Source organism: Sander lucioperca, chromosome 18 (assembly GCF_008315115.2).
Source record: "Sander lucioperca isolate FBNREF2018 chromosome 18, SLUC_FBN_1.2, whole genome shotgun sequence".
Classification (NCBI taxonomy): domain Eukaryota; kingdom Metazoa; phylum Chordata; class Actinopteri; order Perciformes; family Percidae; genus Sander; species Sander lucioperca.
This window is the reverse complement of record NC_050190.1, coordinates 105,520-111,643: the sequence shown is the minus strand read 5'-3', so window position 1 is coordinate 111,643 and position 6,124 is coordinate 105,520.

Sequence of the window (6,124 nt, the reverse complement as noted above, 5' to 3'; positions counted from 1 at the left end):
TCCAGCATGTTTGATCAGGGCAGTAGGAGTCTGATGAACACTGTTCTGTGGGAGTTCTGCAGGAGACATTTAAAACAAGTGACGGAAATATACTTCAATGAAAATATTTAGGTCATTTTTTTGTTAATGTAATAATAAATAGATAGATAGATAGATAGATAGATAGATAGATAGATACTTACTTGATCCCCAAGGGGAAATTCAAGGTCCCAGTAGGTTAAAGACATCACACACAACATACACATACATCATAAACAGGATGATAAAATAACAAATCCACATGCATAATATGGACAATAAAGAAAAGACACTAAATAAAAAATCCACATGAATGTACTAAAGGATGTATAAGCATGAGACGCTGTCAGGGTTTTGGTATTTGTTCTGTTTTATTGTGTAGTCTTGTTTCTCTGTTTTGCTTGGTTTCCTGTTTTATTTTGTAGTCGGTCTTGTCTCCCTTGTCTTGTCTAACTTTCTTCCTGTCTTTGTTTGTTTCCCGCCTTTTTTGATTTGTTCCACCTGTTGTGTCACCTGCCTCTCGTTCCCTCGTTACCTTGTGTATTTAGCCTCTCTGTTTTCCCTTGTCTCTCGTCGGATCATTGTTTGTGTCTGGTTTTGTTCCTGTCAGCACGTCGTAGCCTGTTCTGTTGTTTTCTGCCTGCTCCATTTTTGGACCGCCTTTGGTTTGCTCCTGTTTTTGTGTTTAATAAATCCTCGTGCTCATTACTCCTTCGCCTGCTCTCTGCATTTGGGTCCACCATCCTCGCTAACCTTGACAGAATGATCCGACCAACTATGGACCCAGCAGAATTCAAGCCAGTTTTTCATCCACTGGACTCGGATGGAAAACTTTTGATTGGGTTTTACCGCTCCCTCCATGAGGAGGACCCCGCCTTCGCTAGGCACCTTATGGAGGTACGTTGGCAGGCCACAGCACAGGAGTTTCGCCTCCCCGTCTCCATGCCTGTTTTTTGTCCTGAGCCTCAGCCGACCTGTGTACCTGAGCCTGAGCTAACCTGTGTATCTGAGCCTGAGCTGACATGCAACCCTTCTGTTCCCGAGCTGACGTGCAACCCTTCTGTTCCCGGGCTGGCGTGCAGCTCTCCTGACCCTGGGTTGACGTGCAGCTCTCCTGATCCCGGGCGTACGTGCAGCTCTCCTGACTCCGGGCTGACGTGCAGCTCTCCTGACTCCGGGCTGACGTGCAGCTCTCCTGACTCCGGGCTAGCTAGTAGCCTTTCTGAGCCCAGGCTAGCTAGCAGGCCCCCTGAATCCAGGCTAGCTAGCAACCTCCCTGAGCCCCGGCTAGCTAGCAACCTCCCTAAATCCAGGCTAGCTAGCAACCTTCCTAAATCCAGGCTAGCTAGCAAACCCCCTGAATCCAGGCTAGGTAGCAGCCTCCCTGATTCCCCGCTAGCTAGCATCTCCCCAGAATCCAGGCTAGCTAGCAACCTCCCTGAGCCCCGGCTAGCTAGCAACCTTCCTAAATCCAGGCTAGCTAGCAAACCCCCTGAATTCAAGCTAGCTAGCAACCTTCCTGAGCCCAGGCTAGTTAGCAGCTCTTCTGAATCCAGGCTAGCTAGCAGCCTTCTTGAGCCCTGGCTGGCTAGCAGCCCCCTTGAGCCCAAGCTAGCTGGCAGCCCTCCTGAGTCCAGGCTAGTTAGCACTCTCCCAGATCCCAGGCTTGCTAGCAGCCTTCCTAGTGTCCCCAAGCTTCCTAGTTTCCCCGAGTTTCCTAGTGTTTCCGAGTTTCCTAGAGTTCCAGAGTTTCCTAATGTTTCCGAGTTCCCTAGTGTCCCCAGGTTGTCCTTGATCCTGGATCCCCGGCTGGCTAGCAGCCTTCCTGATCCCCGGCTGGCTAGCAGTCCTCCTAATCCACGGCTGACTAGCAGCCTTCCTTATCCCCAGCTGACTAGCAGTTTTCCTGATTCCCGGCTGGCTAGCAGCTTCCCAGAATCCCGGCTGGTTAGCAGCCGCCCCAAGCTTCGGCTGGCTAGCAGCCTCTTAGGTCCCCAGCTGGCTAGCTGCTCCCCAGATCCCCAGCTGGCTAGCAGCTGCCCAGAACCTCTGCTGACGTGCAGCCTTCCAGAATCTCCGCTGACGTGCAGCCGTCCAGAGTCTTCGATGACCGCTCTGCTAGAGTCTTCCAGTCGTCTAGAGTCTTTGATGACCGCTCTGCTAGAGTCTTCCAGTCGTCCAGAGTCTTCAATGACCGCTCTTCAAGAGTCATCGATGACCGCCCTTCCAGAACCGCCGCTGACGTGCAGCCTTCCAGAACCGCCGCTGACGTGCAGCCTTCCAGAACCGCCGCTGACGTGCAGCCGCCCAGAACCGCTGCTGACGTGCAGCCTTCCAGAGTCTCCGTTGACCGCTCTGCTGGAGTCTTCCAGTCGTCCAGACTCTTCGATGACCGCTCTGCTAGAGTCTTCCAGTCGTCCAGAGTCTTCGATGACCACTCTCCCAGAGTCCATGTCGACAGCTCTCCCGGAGTCCACGTCTACGGGCAAGCCAGAGGCCTTGCCGGTCTCCGGCGTCCAAGAGACTGCCCCTGAGGCTTTGTTGGTCTCTGGAGTCCCAGAGACCTCCCTAGTGACTTTGCTTTTGTTCTGCCCCCATGAGACTTTGCCTGTGGCGGTCAGGCCGACTCCTGCCCCTCGTGTCCTGTCGGCGGTCAGGCCAACTCCTGCTCCCCGTGTGTTGTCGGCGGTTCGGCCGACTCCTGCTCCCCGTGTTTTGTCGGTGGTCCGGCCGACTAATGCTCCAGTTACCCTGTCGGCGGAGTTGCCGACTCCTGACCCTGTTGTCTTGTTGTCTGTTACTGATCCTGTTACCTTGTTGGCAGACCCTGACCCAGCTGACCCGTCGCCTGTCTCCAGCCCAGCTGCCCCTTCATCTGCTGAGCCTGTCTGGCCACCAGAGGGGATTCGCCTTCGCCGCCGGTCTTCAGAAGGGATTCGCCCTCGCAGACGGCCTCCAGAAGGATTCTGCTTTCGCTGTCGCCCTCCAGAGGGGTTTCGCCTTCGTCGCCGTCCTTCAGAGAGGCTTCGCCTTCGCCGCCGGTCTTCAGAAGGGATTCGCCCTCGCAGAAGGCCTCCAGAGGGGTTTCGCCTTCGCCGCCGGCCTCCAGAAGGATTCTGCTTTCGCTGTCGCCCTCCAGAGGGGATTCGCCTTCGTCGCTGGCCTTCAGAGAGGCTTCGCCTTCGCCGCCAGTCTTCAGAAGGGATTCGCCTTCACCGCCGGCCTTCTGATGGGTTTCGCCGTCGCGGACGGCCTCCTGAGGGGATTGGTCTTCGCCGCTGCCCTCCAGAGGGGTTTTACCCTCGTCGACAGCCGCCTCGGAGCCCTCGCTGTCCTGCTTGGCCGCCTGAGGGACTCTACCTTCGCCAACCTGTTCGGCCGCCTGAAGGCTTCTGCCTTCGTTGCTGCTCTCTGTCCCCTGTTGCCGAGGCCTCTCTGTCCCCTGTTGCCGAGGCCTCTCTGTCCCTGTCCTGGGGCCTTCCTGTTCCCTTCCCCGAGTGGCCCCCCAGTTTTCCCCCGGGCCTCTACGGCCCTCTGTTTCCCCTGAGTGCCCTCTATGCTCTCTGTTCCCTGTGCCTCAGTGACTCTCTGTTCTCTAGACCCGTTTCGACATCTGGGATCTGTCCCTTGGGAGGGGGTACTGTCAGGGTTTTGGTATTTGTTCTGTTTTATTGTGTAGTCTTGTTTCTCTGTTTTGCTTGGTTTCCTGTTTTATTTTGTAGTCGGTCTTGTCTCCCTTGTCTTGTCTAACTTTCTTCCTGTCTTTGTTTGTTTCCCGCCTTTTTTGATTTGTTCCACCTGTTGTGTCACCTGCCTCTCGTTCCCTCGTTACCTTGTGTATTTAGCCTCTCTGTTTTCCCTTGTCTCTCATCGGATCATTGTTTGTGTCTGGTTTTGTTCCTGTCAGCACGTCGTAGCCTGTTCTGTTTTCTGCCTGCTCCATTTTTGGACCGCCTTTGGTTTGCTCCTGTTTTTGTGTTTAATAAATCCTCGTGCTCATTACTCCTTCGCCTGCTCTCTGCATTTGGGTCCACCATCCTCGCTAACCTTGACAGACGCTTGCAGTGACAGGGCAGGGACTGACACTGTGATTCTGCATGCATGGTAAGTTGCTCTATGAGTCATGGTGGTTGTGAAAATAAGTCCAATAGTGCAAGGATAAAGTCTAGAGTTTAAAAAAAGAAAGCATTAAATATGGGCATTATAAGGAAACAAAGTAGACAGTATGATAGACACAAATCAACAGTGAATATTACCTGTTAAACAGAACGGCAGGGCTGCTAAATGTACGAGGAGTCTAATCATGATCCTTAATGCAGATAAAAACAAAACTACAATGATGACTGCAAACTGAGTAGAGCTGCCTGGATGTAAAGGAGGAGGAGGGGTCGACTTTATGAGCCGTTACGTCTTCATCTGTGAATTTGTACAGTATCCTACTGTGTTGGCTCACACAGGTATCCTGATGATATCAATGGTGATTTCCTGCCACAGGCTGCAGTAAGATGCAGGTGTGCTCTTTCTTCTTTAGTGTTGAGTTTACGTGGCTGATTATCAGAGAGGGTTTTTGTAAAAGCGAGATTGAAATTGAGTCACTGTCTACTAGCTGCGCAGTAATACACACCGCTGTCTGAGTTTCAGTACCTCAAGTTGAGATTTTGCTGAGCCATCTCCAGTCACACTGAAATGCAGTTTGAATGGCTCCTCAAGGATTGGGTTAGTATATTGAATATATCCAATGAGTTTAAGGCCAGAGTCAGCCGTCGGCTACTGGTACCACAATATTACATTGTATGTACTGACTGAATGGTTGCAACTGATGCTTGCTGAACCACGAGGACTTCCTAAAATTGACGATGGAGCCTGATGGACGTCAGTGCTCAGTGAATGACCTGCATTTAAAGAGAAAAAACATTAAGAAAACAGAAATGGTTGCAAAGACACTTTTAGCTAAGAGTTTGAATTGAAGCCTACAGGAGAGCCAGAGAAGCAGCGGAGTGATCCTGCTGATGATTCTGATCATGATGTGTTAATCTTCCTCTGTCTCTGCATTGACTGGCAGACTGAACAGACGTTATGGGATTAAGTTAGAGGGGAGGAGACAGATTTTGGTTATTTTAAGGCACCTTCCTCATGAAAATGTATTGTACTAAACTAAATGATTAATTGATTAATCAGGTGTACTTATAGTAGTATTTCTCATCAAAGGATTTGAAATGTTCTTAAACTTTTCCAACCTTCCAAATTGAGCTTTATATTTTAACTTATTTTAGTAGTTTCATGTCAAACTTACAATGTGTCTTACAAGGGGCCCTTTCCCTTTCTCTGTAACTTGGTATTAGTTATTTTTGTCTTTTTCATGCTGTATCTCGTTTCGTTTTTCCACTTTTATCACTTTTATTAGTGTCTGTAATCTTGAATCCAGTATGTTAAGCAGCTCATTGTAATTTGTTCATTTCAGGCAGATTGCCCCACTGAGTCATGTGTGTCGGGTTCTTGTGAATCTTGATAACTATCTGCAACACAGTGTGCAAGCTGATGCCACAAAAATACACTCCACTGTCACCCTAGTCCACATTTTTCACTGTGGAAGATCCACTCTCAACTTCAGGTTTTTGTGGCTGAGAATTTGTCCGGGCTAAAATCCTCAGTCTGGCTGCCTGGCGATCAGTTTCCTCCCTTTCCTCTGGCAACTGTTGATACCAGTACATCTGATAGTATTTGCTATTGATATCCTGACTGCAGTTCATCTGAGCATACTGGCCACTCTGTACTGGCCCCTGTGGACTGGTGTACTTCCAGTGCTACCTGGAACCAAAACCATAAACCAAACCAAACATAAAAACTAATTCAAAGATGTTACCAAAAGTATAATACCTGAAGCACAGAACAGAATCACAGAGAAAATAACAGATGTGACAGATGACAGTGAGGCATTCAACTAAGCAGCTGATCTCAGCATCACATCACCCATCCTGTCACATGATGGTGCTTTCTGTAAGAAGGTGTGTCATAACTGTGAGACAACACACACTCGGGATACTTGACAATTCACATTTAATCTGTCTACATTTGTCTCAATTAACACTTGTTGGTGGTCAAACAG